General features: G+C 38.5%; 1 protein-coding gene across 1 annotated transcript in view; it reads right to left on the bottom strand.

The window, feature by feature from the left end:
- Nucleotides 1–25,571, bottom strand: part of PKIA (cAMP-dependent protein kinase inhibitor alpha) — a 44,417-nt gene that overhangs the window by 7,774 nt on the left and 11,072 nt on the right. The gene's annotated exons all lie outside the window — the stretch shown is intronic.

Genomic DNA, 25,571 nt, shown 5'->3' on the forward strand with positions numbered 1-25,571 from the left:
CTACTGAAATAAGTGGAGACATGCTAACATAGCAAGCAGGGCAGCTAAACCATAATGCTAGGTATAAACTCAGAACTTCTTTTCATTAGAAAATAATTATTTTTTTTGTCATTATGGAATCATGCGATGATGTGCACTAATGTAAGATCTGCCAAAGATACAAGGAAACTCCTATTTCAATCTCAGTAAGAGAAAGATTTGTATCCCTGCTAGAATATTTGCTATAGGTCTATGCTGTTAGAATTTTATTTTTTTTAATTAATTTACAAAATGTTAAATGCTGACTGCATTGCTTTTACTGTGTTTTCGCTGGTACTCTAACGTTTCCTGCAAAATGCTAGGCTACCATGCTTCAGATGTAGCTTTCCTCATGTTTTATGTTTCAATGTCATAGGGGAATCAGAGAAACCTTCTGCTAGAGCAGTACTTTGAACAGAAGAAACTACAGAACTACTACAGAAAACCAGCACCCCCACAGTTGTACGCTTCCTTCATTGCTGTGCAGTATTTCTCTGGTTTTGCATATTGCAGAGAGAGGACATGCCCATAAAGGCAACATTGCAAAGCTGCATACAGTGAGAAGCTTTAGCTATTATTACTAAAGTAGCCAGAACTTCACATTTGCATAGAGCGCACTAATCTTTTTAATCAGTTCCTACTGCAGGTACTGGACATTGAAGCAGCTGATCACCCTTTAAGTCACTGCAGACATTAACAGCAGCAAAGGGTTCAGCTTTTTCTATTTAAATAAAAGAAAAAAAAACCCTAATTTTTATAAACACTTTTTATTTTAAAAATGGATACAAAAAAGACAACAGCCAAGCCTTCTCCATCCTCAGCTCTGAATAACTTCACAAACTCTATTTATTCTTCATCTTCATTGCAGTCCTCACATCCTCAACTTCAGTCAGCTGTATGAGGGTGTACATATGATGTGTCTGAGAAGCCAAGAAAAGGGTTCTACACCATATTTTATTTAGTCTAAATATAACCATATCAAGTATCATTGCAAGACTGACTGACTTGAGAAAAAGTTCACTGCTATCAAGCTTTGATGTCCCATGCCAAAAATGCCGAACAAGGCTAATTTTACTCTTACAAACAACCCCCAGGAAACAGGAAACTGCTTAAAAAAAGCCAAAACAACCAACAAACACAAAACCCAACAAACCAATAAAAAAAAATCAATCCACAAAACCTAATGACTAACACCTAGGGAAGGAAAAGAGGTCAGCATTAACTGAAAGCCTGCCAGACACACATAAAATAATGTAGTGCCTCTTTGTTCAATAACAAAAGCTTTCAGGAGCATGAGAGCATGTGCATTTCTTCCCCTGAACTGCCCTCTTATTGAAACACTGCAAGAATATTGAAGCAAATAAGAAGTTCTTTGCCCAAGGTGCAGATGTTGCAATACCAAATGTATCAACCATCCACTAATCCAGCATATAACTTGCAAAGGTGAAGTGAGGACAGTTGTAATAAGGAAAGCAAAAAGTACAAGTTTTCAGACTTATCTAACCTGTTCACTGAATAGCATTCACTGAATCAGAGGATTAAAAGATTTTAAGTGAAACTTATATTTGTTCATGGCTGTTATTGCAACTGACCTGTAGGAAGGGCAAAACATGAAATCAATAATATACAGGCTTGGATTTTGTCATTAGTGTAGGACCAGTCCAAAGTCATCATAGCTATCACCCCTGTGAAGACATTAATTTCATTTTAGCACAGGAAAAAAAACACCACAGATGTTTTTGGCGTTTGTTTTGTTTGTTTGTTTCTTTAAAAGCTGTATGTGAGTTTATCAGGTCCATCAGAGAAGACTATGACTGAGGTGGAAAAAGGTGCAGGGCTGTAAGGCTTGCAAAATGAGCAAGGCTGTACTCCGTGAGCGATTCTGTGGATCTGCACTCCACAGAATACACCTCTGTAAGCTTATATTGTTCTTGAAACATTCCATAAACACCAGGGAAATCTCAAGCTTATTTAATTTTATCTATGAAAAAAGCTATAAATCCACAGGAAAATGTGCTTGTAGAGATCTTTATTTTAAATGTTCATTTTCTATAGGCTCAATGTGGCATTACTAACAACATTCTAATCAAAAAAGAATGTTATCAAACACACTTTTATTATACTTCCAAGTTTTCCTGCATATCTTTTCTTCTAAATATCAAATAGCATTCTGTTTTATACTGGCATTATCTTGAGACATTACTTCATAAATATGGAACTCCACTGACATTACCCAAGAGCTCCCCTTCCAATGGATGGCTCAGTGCCCAGCAGTCTGTACTTATTCACTAAACCAGTTATTAAGGAATTACCATTCACTCCAAAAAAACCCTTTTTTTTCTGACAATCTCTGTGGAAGGAGTGTAATTTGCTAATAATTCTATGAAATATAATTTGAATTTCCTAAATAATTGCATTAACAGGGATTCCTGCAATAAAGATTGTCTTCACAGTCTCTCTAGTTCTACTAATTTAATTTTTTTTTTAAGTTGCAAAACCAGTACGCCGCTACATGGTATTAAACTGAAACAAGAGGACTGCAAACCTCACTGCTTCTGCCAACTGAAAGAGCACACTAAAGAAAGCAGCTCTGTGAGCATAAGGACTAATGAAACCTGCTGCTGCAAGATTGGATTCCTTGGTAACTGATAAGATACTACCCCATCTGAAGTCTCCCCCAGCTGTGGGAGACTTCCCCCCATTTAGAGTCACTATGCCTGAAAACAGTTTAAAGTTTGCAACACAGCCCTGGGGATTTTCATACAGCATCTTGTATTTCCTCAGATTCTTAGTTTTATAAACTTCTAGAAATGTGGGTATCTTAGACTTCTGTCTCTTTCCCCTCCCGACTCCTTCCTCCTAAAGAGAGTTGTGCCGAAAATTATTTGGAAGTACTTAAGGAATTACAAAGGATAAGAAGAAAGGATAAGAAGTCGCTACCTTGGATTTTAGCCAGTGTATCAAGATGTGTCTGTATTATTAATGAATATTCTGTATAACACATACTGCTATACCGGTCCTGCACTTTGGCCACAACAACCTCATGCAGCGCTACAGGCTGGGCACAGAGTGGCTGGAGAGCAGCCAGGCAGAAAGGGACTTGGGAGTTTGGATTGACAGGAACATGAGCCAGCAGTGTGCCCAGGTGGCCAAGAACACCAATGGCATCCTGGCCTGTATCAGGAACAGTGTGGCCAGCAGGACCAGGGAAGTGATTCTTTCCTGCACTCAGTGCTGGTGAGGCCACACCTGGAGTACTGTGTCCAGTTCTGGGCCCCTCAGTTCAGGAAGGATATTGAGGTGCTGGAGCAGGTCCAGAGAAGAGCAACTAGGCTGGTGAAGGGACTGGAGCACAAGTCCTATGAGGAGATGCTGAGGGAGCTGGGGTTGTTTAGCCTGGAGAAGAGGATGCTCAGGGGAGACCTCATCCCTCTCTACAACTACCTGAAAGGAGGTTGTAGCCAGGTGGGGGTTAGCCTCTTCTCCCAGGCAACCAGCAGTAGGACAAGAGGGCATGGTCTTAAGCTGTGCCAGGGGAGGTTTAGGTTAGATATTAGAAAGAAATTCTTTACAGTGAGGGTAATTAGGCATTGGAATGGGCTGCCCAGGGAAGTGGTGGATTCTCCATGCCTGGAGGCTTTTAAGATGAGACTGGATGTGGCACTTAGTGCCATGGTCTAGTAACCATAGCGATATTGGATCAAGGGTTGGACTTGATGATCTCAGAGGTCCTTTCCAACCCGGCTGATTCTATAATTCTGTGACCTGCAAAAGGCCTCCTTCTACATGCTATATAAACAAAGAACCTTTACAGGTAAGCATCATAAGGGGTAGAATTAGTATCCAAAGAATGCAGAAAGAGAAAAGGATGCCAAGAATAGGTTCAACAAAGCCAAGTGCTGGGTCCTGCACCTGAGTCTCAGTGCTACAGGCTGGGGGTAGTGTGGCTGGAAAGCTGCCCTGTGGAAAAGGACCTGGGGGTGCTGGTCGACAGCAGCTGAACGTGACCCAGTGTGTGCCCAGGTGGCCAAGAAGGCCAATGGCATCCTGGCCTGGATCAGAAATTGCATGGCCAGCAGGACAAGGGCAGTAATTGTCCCCCTGTAGTTGACACTGGTGAGTCCACACCTTGAGTGCTGTGTCCAGTTCTCGGCTCTTCATTTCAAGAAAGACTTTGAGTTGCTGGAGTAAGTCCAGAAAAGAGCAATGAATCTGGGGGGGAAGGGTCTGGAGCACAAATCTGATGAGGAACAACTGAGGGAGCTGGGGTTGTTTAGCCTGGAGAAAAGGAGGCTGAGGGGAGATCTTATCACCTTCTACAACCACCTGAAAGGAGGGTGTAGTGAGTTGGGGATCAGTCTCTTCTCCCAAGTAACAAGTGACAGGATGAAAGGAAATGGCCTCAACTTGTGCCAGGGGAGGTTTAGATTGGACATTAGGAATATTTTCTTCACTGAAAGGGGGATCAGGCACTGGAACAGGCTGTCCAGGGAAGTAGTCAATCACCATCCCTGGAAGTGTTCAAAAGACACGTAGATGTGGCACTTAGGGGATTGTTTAGTGGTGATCCCAACAACTGTTGGGTGAACAGTTGGACTTGATGATTTTAGAGGTCCTTTCCAACCTTAAATTATACTGTTCTCCTCATAGAATCATTAACAGGTACAGAAAGAATCAATATTTGCGTTTTCAGAAATTTTCCAGACTACTACTTTAACTCCACAATTCAGTTTGTGTTAAATTTTCCATTTCCACACTACATATACAAATGTTATCCCACAAGTTTCTTAAGATAACTGTTAAATCTCTATAATTGAAAAAAAAAAACAACCCACACCACAAATACCTAAAAAGTTAGCAATGGTTCACAAATGTAATCCAAAATGGACTGCATTCCATAATAATTCAGTGAAACCCAGTATTACACAGTGCTACTCTTCTCCCATTTGGGAGGGAAAGTACAAAAATTATGTGGCATACCAGCATGAATTAAATCAGTGTCTATGCAGTTTATGGGCTAGAGGTATCTAGGGTTGTTGAATTTAGCCTAAGGGACTAGATACCAAAAAGAAGCCCAAATGAATTTAAAGTACCTTCACTAATTGGTATTCATTATTATTTTAAAGGAAGACAAACAAATATTGACATTTGACAAATAGCTTGTCTATGGAATTTGGCATATGCTGCTGTCTGGGACAAGAGAGTTGCCATTTTCTTGGCAAACCTGCAGTGTAAGGCTAAGACGTATGATGCTTCAATGTTTACTCCCCCTCTTTCTCCATGTGTGCTTAATGGCAGCATAGAATAAGGGATTTTCAAATAAAACTCTCCCAGGCTTTGGCTGCTAAACGTTGTATCACGATCAGCACATTATTTAAATGTAATTATCTATATTCAGCTTTCATAAGGGAACAAAAAAAAAGAGAATTTGTCATTTAATAGCATGTCTGATTTAGAGAAGGTGTATAATTATGCTTTTAAAATAAATTTTGGTTCCAAATCTAGCCTTAGCTTAGAGACAGAGCTACAGGGCTCTTTCCAGTGAGGATACAGATCTATTCTACAGCAACCTGTACCTAGATTTCTACCTCATGCATGGTTTTCTGTATTGAAAGCAGAAACAATTTAACAAAAGTATCTTTCTTCCACAGAGCTTATATTTATTGTGCTATACAAGAGTTTGCTTTTGCACAGACACAAATGAGCAGGAAAACAGCATTAACTCTTGAAAGCCAACTAAAAGAAGTATAAATATCCATGCCAGCTAGCAAGCTGGGCATATTTTACTCTGCACGTTGAAAATCCCTCATGTAGTTTTGTCTGTCAGGTGTTTCTGAAATGACCAGCTCTGTAAAACAGTAATGTAGAACAGGTGACTTACCTCTGACAATTAGCATACTTTTACAGTGAACATACTATATGTAGCAATCCTAGTACTATTAAGATCGTATTGGAAATTAGTGGGCAATTCAACTGGTTAAACAATGAAACGGAACAAAGAAAATTATCACCTGTGATATTTTTACCAGAAATAAAAATTAAGCTCATTTAAATCTGCATAAAAAAAGCAGAATGAAGTTAGATATCCTTCAGCTCATAACCTACACAAACAGATCATTCACAAAGACAGTGAATAGGTTTTCCTTCTGTGTTATCTAAGTTGCAGTTTACCCAAAGAGATCTACAGAACTAAAAGCCAAATAGTTACATTCTTACCATGTCCTTGCTCAGGTAAATTTTATTAGGCCCATAACCAAAAGAAGTTGGTTTCTCATCTACCACTTAATTTGAATTCACAAATTCAGTTTTATCTTCCATTGTTCCATAAAACTGGGCAGTGAAATAACAGTAGCAAATAATAAAAAAAAAGAGGCAAACATAATCAATGAAGCAATACTAAAGAGGAGAACTTGGTTCTATAATTATAAATAACAATACATGTTTTGATATCTTGAAGTTAACACCCTATGGAGGAAACTAATCAAGACATTTAAGTATCCATATAGGGATACTAAGTTAGGGAACAGAAGAAGGTGACCTAGAATCTACCATCACTGTTCACTGCCTAACCTAAAGGTGGCAAACATCATGTGTTTGAGAAAAGAGGCATCTATTGCTGTGTGATTTTTTTACTTGCAGTTTGTGAATTAACCTCTTGGTTTGTGAAGGGAAGGAGGGAGTTAAAGCACTACTTTTCAGGATGCTCTGAAATTTTCTATGAACAACTAAATCCATTGCTATAGCACCTCATAATCACAGAGATAGATAAGGGCCTCGAGCTCCCTCCCTCGAGATGGGAACCCTCAAGCTCCTCATGTGACACACATCTGGCAGCCCTGCTGAGCATTCTCACATCCATCTGAACTGTAGGGAGGTTGATGTTTTAAGGTTATAGGAGGATGAGGCCAGGTATGCAGCACTGCAATTCATTTGTTTAGAATGGTGTGGTGCTCTGAACCAAGGAGCACAGTTAACACAACACAACAAATATAGTGTTTTGTTCAAAAGGAATGGTTTCAGCCTTTGGAGAACGCCTTTCCTTTGTGGTCTTTATGTGCCAATCCAGCAGCACTCCTTATAGAACAGAGAGATGAAATAAGCTCAGGAAGAGTAAGACAACACAAAATACACATCTCAACATGAAAAACAGGCTCTTCCTCAACTGCTGGATTACTGGAAAAGACCAGTATATTGAGGATTCATAACTGACCTGCAGCTTGCAAATGCTTTGTGCAGAAACAAGACTTGCTGCAGAAACATAAAATCTGCAGCAGGATGTTTAATAGCAGGGAGGGGGGTGAGTGAATTTGCGTGGGCTTTGCTTGTGAAGCATCTCTGTATCTTCTGAATCTTGCCTTTAATTCAGGATTCATGCTATAAGCAAGTTTGTTCTCTCAGACACTTCTGTCAATAGTACCAGCATTCACATCCAGTGCTTCAAACGTATTGATCAGCACGGGTCTCATTAGCTGAATCTGATGTCTGTTCTTCAGAGAACTTGATATAAGCACTGTAGTGACTATTTTTGCAACATCCACGTCTCCTTTAGTCACTGCTAAATACAATGGCCTGTATTTCCCCCTTCATGGGGGAAAAAAGAAAAAAACACTGATTAGTAGTCTGCACACATTTTAGGCCAAACTGCTGTGAACCACTGTTATCCTAACAGACAGCTTTCCACTGGAAAAAATATAGGTTTAGCAAACTTTTAACTGAAGGTTTCATAGCAAAACAGTTCTGTGAATTACCTGCAGACCAGTATGAGCCTCCTATACTATCAATGCTACATAGGCAATAATGCAGAAGCCACTCAGATAAAGGGTTTTCTAACAGATTTCCAATTTTTGGCAGAAGCTTAATGCTATGGAAGGGGCTAAGAATTAGATCTATTGGATCCAAAGAACTGCGTTTGTTCAGCCTCGAAAAAAGGTGGTTTAGAGGAGACCTTATCACTATCTTCTAGTATGTAAAGCTGGTTACAAAGGAAATGGAGACTTCCTTTTTACAAGGAGTCACATGGAAAAGATGAGGAGCGATGGGTACAAGTTACTACTGGAGAGATTCTGATTGGACATGAGTAACATTTTTCACAAAGGCAACACTCAGCCACTGGAATAATCTGTCCCGGGAAGTAGTATATTCCCCAGTACCGGACACTTTCAAGATTAAGCTGGACAGGGTGCTGGGCCATCTTGTCTAGACCATGCTTTTGCCAAGAGAGGTTAGACTAGATGATCCTTGAGGTCCCCTTCTAACCTGGTATGCTATGATTCTATGAATCCTACTGTAGATGATCTGAAATGATTCTGGTCCACTAAATTTTTAAATTTGGCATACATAAAATGCTTATCCATGTAAGACCTATTTCCCTCACTATCTTTTTTGTCCCCTGCAGTTATACATCTTGCTAGATATCCCTTTACTAGTACTAATGCTTTCGAGGTCAAAGCAAAAAAAAAGAAAAAAAAAAAAGGAAGGAAAGAAAGAAGACTTTGCTCTCATTAAAAAAACCAAACAACAAAATCAAACAAACAATGGCACACAGTATGCAGTACATTGTGTTATACTTCTCCAATTAAATGGGAACCAGCTGTGTTCTTCAAGAAATAGCTCCAATGTGCAAGGCAGTCTCTATGCATTTGTAAGGGCTGAAATACTCAGCTGAACTATAGATTTGAATGGCCAAACATCCCAAAGTAATTTATTATAGTTGTTGCAATTGCTAACAGCAAACCATGAAACTAATATGAAGATTCATGCTCTTTATTACAAGCCAAGAAATGTAAACCATTTATTCTATATTAATACATGCCCAGTCTGATAAAATACATAGCTTTGTTTTGCTAGGGTAAGAGCTTGCTCTTCATTTTTTTTTTTAAATGTCAGTAAAGGTAAGCAAGAAGATATTAGCTAGCTCTGCCAGGACTTATCTATGCATGTGCGGGGTTGGGGGAATATGACGGAATTATAAAACCACAATATGGCTGTGAAGAATCAGATTTCAGGTGGGGAGATACCATCCAAAAGGGGTAATCTGTCTGCAGGACAAGACCAGAAATTAAAAAAAAAAAGCATACGGAGATGGGGAGGAAGCAGTGCCTTAGATATTTGAAGAGTTCAGTTAGAGAAACCAGTTTACAATGAAAAAGGAAGATTGGGGTGGACTCTTCCAGCTGCTCTACCAAAAGGCTCTCAGCGGGCTAACTTGACTCAAGGACTTCACACAGGGCCACTTATTTAAATGCAGGGCTTGGCTCCCCCATTGCAATGGATTGTTATCATTCTCAAGTTAACTAAAGTTTGCATTGACAAAATGTTCTGCATTCTGTCAATTTGACTGATATGTTTACAGCATCTACAACAGCAGTTTGCAGGTAACAAAAGCCTTTAAAAGGGAAAGCATGCAGTCAGAACAGCAAAAAGAAAATGTCTAGATAACAGTATCATGACAGCATTTATAACAGGAGGATGCAGCAGCATTTTCATAAGGTTTCTTCCAGACCTATTTGTTAGGATTCTTCAAGTGTTTCAGTACAATGTGTAGTCTGGCTATAAAGTATTCAAGATACCTAGATGCTCCACAGTTTAGCTACCCTTAAACTCTTCCTTAATATTTAAAAAACCAACTGTCCCTCTCCAAGGCACTTTCCTCAAATCTTTAGAATAATGTAAGCTACTGGACAGAAGCAACGCTTTTTGTATTACATATCTTTTCAGCAGTTTCTGGTGGAGTAGCTCAACTGTTTGCATGTGACTACCTTTTAAAATCATGCAGTCATGACTCATCACGAAAGTGTGTGTTGCAGCATCCAGAACAGAAGAGCTTGAGCTTATTATGTTTCTTCTTGGGCAGTGGCAAAAACTGTACTGGAAGGAAAAGGTTTGCTTTTTTTTTTTTTTTTTTGACAGCAAGATCAACTACAACCGTATGTTTACAAATATTAAATACTGGTTCCTAGATGTGCTTTTAATAAAATAAATTCCCCTTAAAAAAACCAAAGCTGCTATAGTATAATATGCTTCTGTTAAGATCTCACATTTCAGATGCAAGCTTGGAGTTGCCAAAAATATACCCAATGACACCATACTTACAGTGTTTGCAAAGATAAATACCATTGGGTTAGCCTGGAGACTTCTGAACATGAGACAAGCAGCTTTTTAATAATGTAAGTATTTGAGCCTCTTTATGCCACAATACATTAATCAGTATTTTATTCCTGGTATATCTGGTCAGCTTTTTGGTTTGTCAATAATAAATTGCCTTTTCCATCCAATTTTTTTTCTGTATCAGACATTTAAAATCTACTTTACATTTGAATTAGTTTTCCCAGCCATCAGACATCCTGTCTTTCTTTTAATTACTATCTAGAAGCTACAAAAAAGTGCACAATTTGGCTTAACAGCATTTCAGTTTTTTTAACTTAAAAGCACTTCAATTTATTATACTTCACACAATAGATTCACATTTTATATTGTATATCATTTCACTCTGGTTTCTCATAGTCTCAGCCTTATGTTTTTCAAGGTTTCCATCATTTTTGCATTCTGTTCCCATGTGTACACTGACTACTGTAGAGACTAAGGACTGCCTGGCTCTGTTGCTATGCAACAGCATAGCCTACTTAGGGCTTCCTGAAATAATTGTCTCAAATGTGCTTTTTTTAGACTTGTTTCCAGCACGAATACTTTACAGATTCTTCATAATGGACCACTGATATTATCACAATGTTAGAAGGTAGTCACCTGGGAAGTTTTGGTACCTATCTAAGTTAAAAAAAACAACCCAATGTTATTGCCTGCAAAATTCAGGACATACCTGCTGCATTAACATTGGGAGGTAAACAACTTAAATATTCCTATATGTTTGCCAGATGTTCTCCAGGTGTATGAAAGCCATATATTTATCAGAGGAAAAGAATAATTGTTCTTTGTTTCACTCTATTTCATTCAAGAGGAAAAAAAACCACCTTTCTATTAAATATGTCACCATGCAGGAAAAATGAACCCTCTTTATATTACGTCTATTATAAATTTATTCACCTTAACAGAAGGAACATATATGCAAGCATTCTGTATTGTAATTCATTATAAAATAAGCTGATATTAGAATTCTTTAGGATGAGGTTGAAAATTTTTAAAATCACATTACAGATGCCACAAACTGGGTCTGGTTTTGGTTTTTGAGGTACACTCAAGCAGCCCTTGAGAAACTCTCCTGTGAAACCTTCAGTTTTTCCAGCCTCAAACAGGATTTCTCTTTTTACAGCCTTCTAGTGCTGCTGCTGCAAGGGTGAACCAATATGTTCTGTTTTCTTATAGCTGTCCTACTTGGAAATCTTAATTCTGTAAAAATACGTAGAGCAATATAAATACAGGGTTCTTAATAAAGCGTTGATCAATCCCAGAGGGCCAAATGCCTTACAATGCACCAGGCTGAGGGATCAAAGGAAAGAGATCTAACAGTACAAAATATTTTAACGAAAGGAAATATTTTACCTCATATTCCTTTCTCTTGTTCACTTTAGCATGTTCGGCAGCAGTTGTGTCTATAGAGAGCAGTGCATCAGTCCAGAATTGAGGTAGAGAGAAGAAGCATGTTTGCCAGGCCCAGAGAAAATAAGAGCAAGGTTTAAATTAAGGCCCTTGCAGAGGCAAGTCCACCTGCAGTCTTTTAAAGGATGAGGGGGAAGATAGCAGCAATGTTATACTGTTTGCAAGATCCAAAGTCTTAAAGATGACTTTTTCTTAAACAGAGTGTGGTAGGCAGAGGTAGGGGCTTCTCAAAACCAAATGCATGAGGTGCTATAAAGGGATAATTTTCCATATTCATATGCGTAACTGCATACATGCATAATAGCCAAGCTATCCAAGAATATGATTCAGCAAGGTTTAGAGAGTGTGACTCTCACAGAGCGATGCATATCCTTTAAAACCACATAAGTAGTACAGCTCAGACTCAGATCTGTAACAATACCGTTTTGAAAGCAAAGAGATCAAAACCTGAAGAGCAGCAACATTTATGGCAAGAAACCAGCTTGAAAAATGACACAGGATCAGGTGGAGGAGAGGAAAGCATTAATAAAGAAATCTTTATTATGGTGAAATCCTTTCTTAATGTGCAGTTTGCATTTTATATTTTGCAGTATTTATGGGCATTTAGAAGACAGGCCAAATAATTTCTAACCTAGAAAAAAAAAAAAGCCTCACATTTGCCATAATATGCTTTAAGATAGAAACCTTACTGACCTCTTTTCCATGTTTAAAACAGAATCTAACTAAGCAAAGAGGAAAAAAACAAAACAAACAACAACCCTTTTTGCTAAATAATCCTTTGTGACCTAGGATCATTTTGTAAACTTTGGATTGAAAACTATGCACTTTAGAGAACTGTCCTGACAGATTTCCACATGCTGGAACTAGATGGAAACTAAACAAGTAAATGCCTTGCATAGACTAATATTTAATTAGCAACTGTGCTGCATTACACAATCTGTCCATAACACTCAGATTTAAGATGCATTTCTAGACGCAAACCCAGGCACCCTGACAAACACAATACCCTACAGCAATTGAGGAAGATACAGGCCCTGCAAACCACAGCTACTTAAAATCAGTGTTAGTAGGTATTTGAATTTGATATTTTGAAATATTACTCTTGTCCCCAATTTCAAGCAAAACTAAAGCTCAAATACTTAATTCTTATCCCTCTAATGTACCAAGTTTTCATCTACAAGAAGAAAAGATCAAATGGAGGAAGATAACAGGGTGGACAACTTACAAGAGCCAGTGGTGGAAGCATATAAACAAAGTAGGATTTTCTGGACTCTCACAGAGCTCATTGATTTCAGCCAACCATAAAAATTGCCCAATCACTTTAAGAGATGGCCTATTAAAAACCACATACAGTAGATATTTTATATTCATGCCAAGAAAAGTTAACCAAACAAATGCACACAAAAAATTCCCTCAGCTCAAGTTCTGAAGTCTACCTTCCAACTTTCCCTTTCACAGAAGTTGCTGAGCACTAATATTAGAAGAGCCTAAGAATCTGAACATACAGTTCTTCTCACATGCATAAAACAAATAAAATGCAACAAAGTACAAGCTATGTTTTTTGGATATGAGCATAAACACACAGGTATGAGCAGAAACAGAAGAACTTAAAAATTCCTGAGAGAAATTCATGTTGTTAGGGTACAAAAGTACTTCCTTACTTGAATAGCTTACCCGAGCTCTGAGGCCATGCAAATCACAGATTCCCTCCTTTTTTCTACCTGCTGGTATATTGTGGATAAGGAAAAGAAGTACCAGCTGTCTGCTTACAGAATGCATATGTGGGCAGAATATTTCTAAAGACTTCCAATTCTTAAGTCCTGGCAAAAGAATAAACCTCTCAAGAGTAAGAATCACCCACAGATACGAGTTCCTGGATACCATTTTTCCCATAAAAAGCAAGCTGCAGGTATAATCTCAGAGAGGAAGAAGATAACTATATGAAAACATTTCTGAAAACACACATACACACACATCTCATAGTTACTACAGAAGTGCCTTGTTCAAGTAAAAGCTAAACTTTAACAATGAAGGGAGTAAAATAATTAAGTTACTGAGAACCAATGAAAAGACATATAAGCAGAGCACGGTAAGAAAGTGCATGAAAACAAACCCAAATGGACTCTAAGACTGAGCAGGAAGAAACAACCAAACATGAAGTTCCTCTTGACAGAGAAGAGACTTATTTTATTCGCAAATCTTGGCAAAGATCTTGGGATGCTGATACCTAGCTGTAAGACTCTACCCCATCCAACTAGAACTGTCCACCTTTGCACCTAGAAAAACACGTGAAGGACCATAACACCAGACCAAACTAGTAGAAACCAGGAATGTTCCTATACAACAGCTTGAGTGTTCAGGGTCAGGGAACTTTGAAAATGACCTTATCCATCCATGTAAATGTATGTATGTACACCTGCCAAGATGGGTATCATTAAATATTCACTCCATTTGCATAACTACTTTCATTTAGACATACTTACCCACAGAGTCTGTAAACTTAGTAGATTTTCTATAAGCTGTAAAAGAACTGTTTTACATTCCAAACCTTTGTCCATTTGTAAAGTAATTAACTTTTAAGAACCACCTGTGGTGGGTTGACCTTGGATGACTGCCAAATGCCCACCCAGCTGCTTTCCTATTGCCCCTCAACAGGACAAGGGAGAAAATAAGACGAAAGTGTGAAAGAGCCAGTGGGTTGAGATAAAAACAGGCAGATGTGTTAGTAATTATCAGCACCAGCAAAAGGGAAAACTAACTTACTGCCAATTAAAATAGGTTTGGATAGTGAGAAACAAAGACAAGTTAAAACAACACCTTCCCTCCATACCAGTTCGCTACCCTTCCCTGCCCCCGACTTTGCCCAGCCTCAGCTTTACTTCTAGTTCCTGACTGCTCTACCTGCTCCCTATTGCCCAGCAGCCCAGGCAGGAGGGGGAGCGGGAATATGCAGTCACATCAACCCATAACAGTTTCCCTTCTGCTGCTCCTTCCTCCTTACACTTTTCACATGCTCCAGCACTGGTCCTTTCCATGGGCTCTTGCCATGGGCTTCAGCATGGGCCCGAGTTCTTTCCAGAAACATCAAGGAGCTCTGGTGTGGCACACTCTGGTGGGCAAATACCTACTCCACTGTGGTCTCCTCCACAGCCTGCAGTGGAATCTCAGCTCCACTGCCTGGAGCACCACCTCCTCTTCCTCCTCCTTCAATCTTTGTGTTCCCTCTGCTGCGCCTCACTATCATTGTTTCTCTCTCCTCTACCTGTGTAGTTTTTTTTTTTTATTTCCTAGCTTAAATATGTTTTCCCAGAGACACCACCATCCTGGCTGAGGGGGGCTCAGCTGTGCCCTGCAGTAGGTCCATGGAACTGACTTGATCTGTGTGTGTCCAGCATAGAGTAGCCCTGGCCTCTCCTCATAGAGGCTGCCCCTGCAGCCACCTCACTGCCAACACCTACCCACCAACAAAATTCATATCTGTCAGAAGATAGTAAGTGGCTATAAATGACCATCAGAAGCACTTACCGTGCTTTCCAGTGTGTTCCTTAAACTCCACTAATTGCTGAGATGGCCCTTCTGTCTCTTTCTTTCACTTCAGACTGAGAAATCACAAACATGTGAGGATCTCATCCTTGGTATCTCACAGCTGATAGGAGGCAGTCTCTTTCCAAGCAAAGGCTATGTGGTAAGTATGTTAACACCATGAGATAGATAATAAGGCACTATTTTCTACTCACCAGCCTATACCATCACAGACCAAGAAAAACTCAGTGCTTTCAAAGATCATGATCACCGTAGTCATGACTTTCATAGACACCAGAAGCAATGTGTTTTTCCCCAAGACTATAGCCCCTGTGTTACATGAGAGATGACAAGGAATCTTTTCTATGTTATTTTAAGTAACTTTACACAAGATTAGATTTGACATTTTTCGGTTTCTGTACCAAGAAAGGCAGAAGAGGCATACATACCAGCTTTTCAACCTTACAGACTACTTCCAAAAAGCATTCATTATAGAAACAAAATTACGAGTATTTTTCAAGATCACATCATATTATTCAGTTGAACTAATGCCTCTCAGAGAAGCAAGAACTGCCAAGAATGCAAGCATCTTGCAAGAGTTGACATGTTTGTTTTTGGATTTGTTCCAAGCATCGATTAGCTTGTTTATAAAGAAAATACTATACAAGAACAATAGGTAAAAAGAAGACACTTGCCCATATGCCAAGTTTGGGTGAATAATTACAGTATATAGAGAGTTGTATTCTCAGTTTCAGGTGACCAACATAAGATACTACAAAGGAATACATGCTTCAGAAATTATTATGAACCAATCAACTAGCAAACACAAGCCTCTTACCACTTCTGAAAATCTGACTTATCGTAACATTGAAAGGTAGGACACCACCCATGAAATTTGAAGAATGCAAACTTCAAGACCAAAATTTCATGAAAAAGCCCCATGTAGATTTCAGCTCAGTCAGAAATTCATCCATACTGTAAAAAAAATTAAGGGAAGAAATGGCTGGGGGGAGAAGACAACCAACATTTTTCTTTTTACTACTAAGCAATTAATGCCCACATTTTCTAACATGACTATTTACAACACTAAACATGCGCTTCACAGGCAACCTTTAGGTAAGTTAATTTTAACTTTTAGTGCAATATATTTGAAATTTGCCATCCCAACCACCAAAACTGATCTTTTTTACCCTTCCCTTTAACTAAATTTTCCATTGCTACTACATACCTTATACCTACAGCCTCCTCATGATCCAATAAAAACAGCACCAGTATTTTCAAACAAACAGCACTGATATTTGCACAGCAGATAACATTCCATATTTGTTTTCATCAGACTCCAATGAAATCAGAGCCAAACTAAAAATGGAAAGACAAGATGTATCTTCAGTCCAGAAAAGCTTTTCATCAGTCTGAATGAAATAACATTCAGATAAAACACATTTTAACTATACCATGCTCAGCCTCCAAGTCTTTCTGTTTTAAATCTTTCTTTCCAAAATGCTCCTCCTTCCCCTAAGCAACTTGCTTGTTAATGCTTTGTCAGGAATATCTTTAAAGTATGACTTTCAGAATCAAGCAATATTTTCTCCCTTTTGTATTTGTATTTTCTTGCTCAACCCCCAATGAGGATTATTCAAACATTAACACTTAAATATTAAAATCAATGACATTTAAAAACATTTATGTCATTAACTATGAAATATTCTAGAACAAGCAGCAGTCACAAGTATTGAGGCTACGTTGCTGAGAACACAGCTGCGTTGGGCAGGGCACGTCTCCAGGATGAAGGACCACCACCTCCCTAAGATCCTGCTTTATGGTGAACTTGCCACCGGCTGCCGCAAGAGAGGAGCCCTCATCTCAGCCTTGGCCATATTGATCAACATAACTGGTCTACTCTGGCCTCCGATCGGGAGGTCTGGAGACACACTATCTATAATGCTGCTGCTTCCTTTGAGAACGCAAGCAGGATCACTCTTGAGGAGAAAAGACAACGCAGAAAGAATCGTGTCTTGCAGAATATTCCACCTAAGGAGTCTTTCTGCTGTGCCTTTTGCAACTGGACTTGTCTATCTCATATTGGCCTTTTTAGCCACCAGCGTGCTTGTAACAATTGTGGGTAGAGCCCTTCCCAAATCTTTGTTCTTGAAGCCTAGCCATGAATGAATTAAAGTTTAAACATGCAAAGCACTGAAAAAAAAAAAAATCAAGAATCTGGAAGGTTAACTGAAATAGAAAACTATTTCCCGAGAGGTGACCTCTGGATGAAGACTCACGAACTCTGGGCAACTCATTCCTGTGTGAAGCCCTGCTGAATCTACATGTCTTGACATGTGTCCCCTCCTTTCCACAGAGCTATTTTGCATGATGTCATTACTAGAATAACACATTTTTAACCAGACAGCAGCAATCTGTATGTAACAAGATGTTTTTTGGGAATCAGTACAAATCTTTTAGCCATTTGAGTTGTATGCCAAATGAGGCAAACTTATGTGTAAAGACAAAGGGAATTTGGTTATTTGCCTGAAACTCCACATATATCACATTACATAACATGATGATTCTTAGGTTTATTAAGGCTATTTTAAAGTAAATTATCCTTTTGTTTGACCTACCTCAGGATACTATTTAAGGGACTACAAAAGTTAGTGGGTTCAACAGAAAGTAAAACCAAACTTAATCAAATTCTCCCCACAAAAAATAAATACAGAAGGATTTTTTTCATTTTCTTAAAAAACATTCAAATGGACTGCTGAGAATGTGTAAAGGTATATGGATTCTCTGAGTCTGACAACTGAAAGAGGATATTATTTGAAGGCAAGAATAAATTAGGTGCTATGCCATCCTCATGACAAAAACAATAGCACAGAAAAAGGTATTCACCATATTCACTTCATATAAGTAGAAAGAAGGGGGTTGTTTATTTTTAAAAAACAAACAAAGCCCCCACACTCCCAGGAAAAACACAAGCACACCTCTTCTACTCACCACACACAAGACCAAACAAATGCCTCTTACCCAATAAGTTTAGTTGAAACATTTTCAGTAAACTTTCCAGTTTAATGACAACTTGAAGAAAAAAAAACAGAGACCACCACATGAAAAAAAACAGATAAGCTAAAGAAAACTAACCACCACATGTAATTTGATTAAATACAGCTTGTCATTACACTGCCAACAAAGGCAAGAGGTTTCAGTTTTATTATTAAGCGTGTAATCAAAGACTCCAATGAGTTCTAATGCTACCACATAAAGTTTTTATGAAGCTGCACTGCATTATGTCCTTCAGATGTTTCAACAATAAACAACCAAGTATTTCAGAGTGAAACCATATGACTCAGATTTTTGCTCTGCTCAGCTTCATAGTACGTTCCTTCTTCTGCATTCTTCCTACTAATCTTGGGCACTCTAAAAAAACAATAATAGTGCAGAGAAGCTGCAGAGACCGAACCATGCCTGGTGCTAGATAAGGAGAAGGTTCTTAGAAACAAAAGCCTGATGAGGTATATCTAGAAGAATAAGCAGCTTCAAGTCAGCTCATGCGCTTCACCAATTATTCTCAGTATACTGTTATAAGGCCAAATATCTTTTTCCTTAAAAAACACAGAGCCAAAGCCATGTTGTATCATAAGCCTATTTCTATTTGATGTAAAGAAGTCTCAAAAATATTGTGCTGATCATGGTTAACACCAAATAGATCAGTATAGAATCTAGGAGCTACAATCCTATGATAGTTTTGTTATAAGAAAGCAAGAATTATATATAGGTAAAAACAAAGTATGAACTATAATAGTGCATCATGAATAGACAAAAAAACCCTGTGCTCTATATAAAGCAATTACTTCATGTTACGACACCAGCAACATTACCAGCAAATGTATTTTTTTTCTGACAATCAGACGTGTTTTCTCTATTCAGAATGAGTATTTTTCACTAACCTTCCTTAACAGGTCTGTGCAGAAAGACTTTGACAGTTGTTGAAAGTGAATACACTTCAGGACAGGATGCTACGAGGTCTCCTAGAATAATGTTGCCAATATTCACAATCAAAAACAAAAAAAAACCAAGCCAAAAAAAACCAAACCAAAAAAAACCTCCCAAAAAAGCCCTGAACTTCTACACCCTTTGCTTGATTTCTGTTGTTTCTTGTGTCATCCCCCCAGTACAATATGAATGATACAACATTATTAATTTAAATTACTTTACTTCCCAGAGTTGCTTTATGTTTCACAGATTTCAGCATGTGACGAAGCTATTCTTGAATATCTTCTATGTGGGTGGGTTTTATACCAGGATAAATTTAGTTTGCAACGCCTGTTGTCACATATCTGTGTCTTTCTGCACCAGAGTAAGGTACATTAAACAACAGCAAACTCATTAATACCTAAATATGGAATTGCTTATTTGGTTTGCATCTCATTGTCTTAGTGAGATTTTTACTTCATGTGGCAGCATATGGAAAACAGAAGTAAACTCTTCACAAAAAAGACTGTGGTCAAGTCTTACAGGTTCAGGAGAAAATCAGCTTGCCATTGCTCTATTCCACATGCAGAAGTTTGAGACCCGTATCACCCTGGCACTTGAGCATTGCTCTGCTGCATTTGGACACTCTCTGGGGCAGGTGTAACTGAAGCTGTCTCTTGCATGATCTTAGGTCAGCTTATTCGTGTGAAATAAGCACTGTGTGACACAAAAGACTGTCTTACACACAATACCGAGAGCTAAGACGACTTCCAGAACTGCTCATATGTTTCACTCCATAATCAATTAAAACCAACACACTTAATCTAAGGAGCATGATCCAGAAGTGGAGGTTTCCTGGTCTTCACCACACAAATCACAAGACTAAAAAGTCAGGCATCCTCTTGTCCACAAAAAGGCATGGGACCAGAAGGAAAACAAGGAAAAGAGTTGTGCTTGTACACGATAAACCAGTTTCAACATACCTTTTATACTGGTGGTTCTGTCCTCTGCTTGGACACGGGTTTGGGTTTCTTGAGACTGAGGACAGTCTGGATTCCAGGTCTCCTCCTTCCTTGTCATGAGGCTATTATGTGGAAAATGAGCAGTGAGATTCACTTCTTTCCTATCTCCACATAGAAGGTTTTTGAGTTACACTCAGACCCTGAGTCAGGATTGAAAGATCTATATAGGCACATCTAGTAGATCACCAGATCTCTTTGAATCCCAGAAAAACTTTGTCTGGAAGGTATATCTGGAGGCCATCAAGTCCAACAACCACTTGCTCAAAACTAGGCTAACCTCAAACTACTGTCTGGTTGCTCAGGAACTTCAGGTGAATTTTTAGTATCTCCAGGGCTGGAGGTTCCTCAGGCATTTTGTTGACCTGTACCAATGCTAAACCATTTTTAAGTGAAAGATTTTCCTTTCACGTAGTTGGAATTTGCAACTTTTGACCACTGCCACTTATGTTTTTGTTGCAGACCTCCAAGACAAGTCTACATCATCTCCATAATCCCTCCTCAGGTAGTGCTGTTAAATCAAATCTCCTTGTAGTGTCTTCTCCATACTGAACAAACCCATTTCCCATGGTCCCCGCTTGTACATCATGTGCTCCAGCCTCCAGTGCTTTTTGCAGCTTCCACTAAACTTGAGTTGGCATGTCAATATATCCCTTTTGTAGCAGTGGTCCAAATGACTGTGATGGCACACTGCTGCCTCATTTGTAGCAAGTTTAGCATCAGAATGTTCTAGTTATCAGATCTTAAAACAGCCTTAGGTGAGACAGACAATTAGCAAATACAAAGAGTCTGGCTAGCAGTTCTAGATGCTTATCATTTTTAAGTAAAATAGGAAAGATTAGAGTTTTTAATTCAGTCTCTTAAAAGGTACATGTAGATCCCAGATATTTTCTTGTCTCAAGAACCCAGTCTCACTGGAAGCACTGTAAAAGTGAAGGGTACTGGTTGTCAGAAACATTGTTTAATCCACAATTAGCAAGTTTAAAAAGTTGTTTCTATCAACATGTCACAGGTGAAATACAGTCCTCGACTGACACACACAACTGAGTCTTGGCAAGACGATTCCCTGACATTAGGATAGCCTACTCTAAACTTGCTTGTTCCTGATATACAGTACAAGTAACTAAATATTTTCCTTTTAGTCACACGTCCGCACAGTTTGTAAAATCAGATTTTAGCTTTCTACTTACTAGAGGCCAGACGTAGACTAAAGTGGATACTCCTTTGTATCCTGGTACAATGTAAAACGCTAACATTAGAGGCCAAAGCCATTAATATACAAAGGATTCAACTATAACACCAGTCCACAAAGAGTGAGACTTCTAATGCTTCACAAGCAATCTGTCTTCTCAGCTTCTGGTCTCAGGCAAAGACTACCTGCCTTCCTGCTTAGAGGTGTGCGACTTCAGCAAGCTGTCTGCGTGAACCAGCACCGAAAGACCCAACTGTGAGAACAAGACAGCATGTTTTAAATTACAGTCTGTGTAATTAGGCACAGTAAAGGCCACCTACTCTTCTGGAGAAAGACCTGTTAATTACTTTGCTGCCTGCCTTCTGCTGCCATTTCTTGTCCTGAAGGACCAGCTGCCCTTTTCCTCTTACGCTTCCTTCTGCTCAGAGTCTATTTCCCCTTTGGAAAAGGGGACCAATATCTATCTGCCGCTCCCCTCCCCATATACCAATATTCAATTAGGAACATACCCCTTGATATTTTTAAGCCCCAAACAGTGCTATAGATTGAGTAACCATAAAGATTTGATTAATTAAGGTTGTAGAAAGTAGAAATATAATCTGATACAAAATTAATGTAAAGTGTTCTCAGGATACCAGCTTTAATTAACTTTACTGGAAAATTTTCACTGGCTGAATTCTCATCAGATTCTAGCCATACAGTCAAAAATATTTAATTTCTCAAGAGAAGATGAGGATTTGCATACTTAACTCCTAAACTTGCAAGAACACACATTCTCTGGCCTCGAGCTTGATGATAGCTGAAAGGCTGCTATGTATTTTGCTTCTAACACATATACATATTCTATCTAATAAAGTCTTACATATATATCTTACCTGCAAGTTGGGTAGCATACTACATGAGGCAGAACAATCTCCACTATAAACAGGCCCACAAGAAAGCCTTCAGAACACAAAGGTCAAGCAGGCATTGAAATAAGATTTTATTTTTTAAAAAAAATTTTGATGTTGTAGAGTAAAAAAGTAGTAAGAAATTGCATCTGTTAGCAGCATCTGGAAAAAATACTTAATAATGCATTTTTGTAGAGAAGTTTCCTCATCTATTGCAATTATGACCTTTTAAAGCCTTTGTTTTTAAACCATGAATTTGTAAAAGAAGCTAGGAAAGAAAGAAGTAGATGTATAGTTAGAAACAATCACTCAGACATATGATCTGAGCCCAGAGTTGACCTTCATATTTGTCCTTTGAGAGAAAACAAAAAGAAAGGGGAGGGGTACAGGCACAGAGTGATCTGGAACTGCTAGAGAGTGAAGACAAAGGATTCTGCAAAGGCAACTCTTGTACGGTGCTCTGGCAAGAAAACTGAAAAACAAGTAGTTTATAAATTAGGAGGGTTTGGGTGCAGGCTTTTTTTTATTGCTTTTTGGTGTGTTTTTTTTAAAGCTGCTTCTCTGAGATTCCTCAAAAGACCTTACTTATCTCACTCATTATAGTTAGTGAGCCTTTTTTTTCTTTGCATTTCTTCATCTTGTGTTTGTCATGTCATTTTCAATAATTAATTTGAAAGACCCAGTCAGCATCCTCTGACTGCAACTGATACAAGAGGTTCTCTTCATGCTACTAGGTAACATGGATACAGCACAGCTGGCAGTCCTCTGCTTTCACAGCAGTCAAGTCTTTATTGTATCTACTACAAGAGGAGTAGGGAAGATAATGGGACATTAAGCTGCCCTCTTGATTTTTAGGCAACATGCTGACGTCTGGAAGAATCTTACTCTGTTGTAGATGGAACAAGGAGCTCTAATGGAGAACAGCCTGTACCAAAGTTTAAAACGCAAAAAGACAAATAAAACAAAGTTCGTATTGTTCCGTACAAAGTAGAAAGAACCAAACACACAAAGTAATGATGAGAAATTAATGGGGTGTAAAACATTTAAAGGAGGCAAACAAAGTGATGAGTCATATGGAAAGAAACAGAAATGCCCAGTTTCAGTGTTTCAACAGTTTGATAGCTTTCCAGCAATAAAGTGATCATTTTTGTGGATTTAATACATAAATTTGCAATGAATAGGATCGCAGATGCATTACACGTAAACAGTCAAAAAAGCACTAGTCATGCAGGTCTTTTAGATGGTCAGGGAAAACTCAATCTGCTTTGTGCTGCCTTTGAATTCATCTACCAAACACACTTAGGGAGCCTTATGAAGGTATTTTAAGGTACTGTTGACAAACTTGCTATATTTAAACATTCTGACTACCAACACTTTTGAACAAGTAAACTTAGTTTGCATGTCCTTGGTTTCAGAGTTTTATTTTAAGAAAACGTAAGTTATCAATAGGAAAATAATTTTTTCCATTGGTAAAAAATGGAAGCTGTATGAAATTACGTAGCTCTCCAGATATCCATGGCTCTTTAGATCACTTCATAATTCTGTTTTTACTTTCTGCTGTAGGAAAAACTTCCCTCTTGCTTTTATTTCTTGGTATAGAGGGAGGCCAGGGAGGAGACTGAAAGGTAAGGGAACACACTTTGCAATATTGCAAACCAGTGCAGAGATAGAGCAAGACAGGGAAAAGCAGATATTCTCCTTCAAACAGATACTTATTGGTATTTTCTGAAGAGAGAAGACTCTTAACTATTCCACCTTCTAGGGATCTTTTCACAGTGAACACTGAAGCAGTTGCTTACAGTCTGGGCCAGTACCGATCTAAACGCCACCACGAACTTTTTGGGAAGTCATTCATCACCCATATATGACAAAAAAGCTGCAGAGTATAAGACATAGGTATGTTGAACGATGCTGAAACTGTGTACATGGAATATGTGTTTGCCTGGCATATGTGAAATAGCATTACAGTTTTCACCGAGTACACTATTACACTATTAAGCCTATTTCTGTCAGCCAAACTTGTAACCTTCAAAATATGTCAAGGTCTCCTTGACAGGATCTTTTTTTCATTATCAGTGACTTGCATTAATTCTAATCCCGTGCTTTAAAGCTACACATGCAAAGTTATATAGTTCTTTCTACTGTTTTGCCTGGGATTCATCAGATCAATAAACCTTGGTAACTAAGACACTATGTTTTTATTTTTTTATAAAAGATATTATATAAGCTTTCTTCTGACTCCTGCAATTTCCTTGGTATTCCAAAATACTTGAGTGAAGAGTACAGAAGCATTGAAGAAGGAATGGTGAACAGTTTAAATTAAATTTAAGTGACACTTGGTTTTTATAAGCAACTTGTACCCAATAATGTGGGACAAATAAATTCCATTCTTTTTGGTAGCTTATATACACACAGTAAGAGAAACAGACTAGAAAACTGGTCACAGATGCCATTTGAAGATGAGAAGGATTCCACAAAAGTTCCACAGAAAAATGGACTTCATCAAAAGCTTGTAGAAAAATCTCCCTTGAAGACAAAAACCCTTTCTTGCCTATGTCTTCTAGGAAGCTTGAGGAAGAAGTCAAAAGTATTTCAGCTATGAGATGAAGTATCTTTTCAAGAAGGCACTTCGACTAGTAAAGACTACAGATGACAATTCGGTTAGCCGCTTTCTTTCTGAAATGGGTTATTTGAAGTAACACAATTTTAGCTCCCTCAAAGCACCTGGCAGAAAGCTTACATGTTGAGACAAGCCTCACGTGTAAATATATATTTTTTCTTCAGCTTCAGATAAATGAGAAAGCACCAAGCATATTCTCTTCCAAGCAATTGTGGAAATAAAAATTACTTGCCAAAACAGGTATGTTCAGGACAAAACTAGAGCTAAACCATATACTGTCTGATAGATCCTTCTGGGGCTGCTCCAGCAAATAAAAGGGGTTGAGGTATTGCTCAGTGCAGACAACAGAGTAGTTTTTGTCACTTTTAAAATGAGAAGAAATTAAAAAAAAAATTCTTACCTGTAGAAAAAGCAGCAAAACATGCCAGTCAGTGAGATCAAAAAAGAGATTCTGGGTATGTTAAAGTTGCATATTTCACAAGTACTTGCAGACTTGTCATGATTAAATGTCAGGATGAGACCTAGGCATTCCCATTCTCCGCATCATCATTCCAGTTTCCATGGAAAGAACATGCACATTGTGCACAGTCCAAGTAAGTGTGCTGTGGATTATCCAAGTGCAGATGGTGAGGCACTCAGCTTGGCATTTTAGAGCTTATTCCAATCTTGGTTTATTCCTCTTGGGTTCAGAGACAAAAGGATTTCCAGAGGACAACAAAGGATCCTTCAGGAGTAACTGGTTATTGTCAGATACAGCTGTGTGCAGATTTCCCAGGTGAAACCAAGCAAAT

The sequence above is a fragment of the Neopelma chrysocephalum genome, unplaced genomic scaffold (assembly GCF_003984885.1).
Source record: "Neopelma chrysocephalum unplaced genomic scaffold, ASM398488v2 Primary Assembly neopelma1_22, whole genome shotgun sequence".
NCBI classification, from domain to species: Eukaryota; Metazoa; Chordata; class Aves; order Passeriformes; family Pipridae; genus Neopelma; species Neopelma chrysocephalum.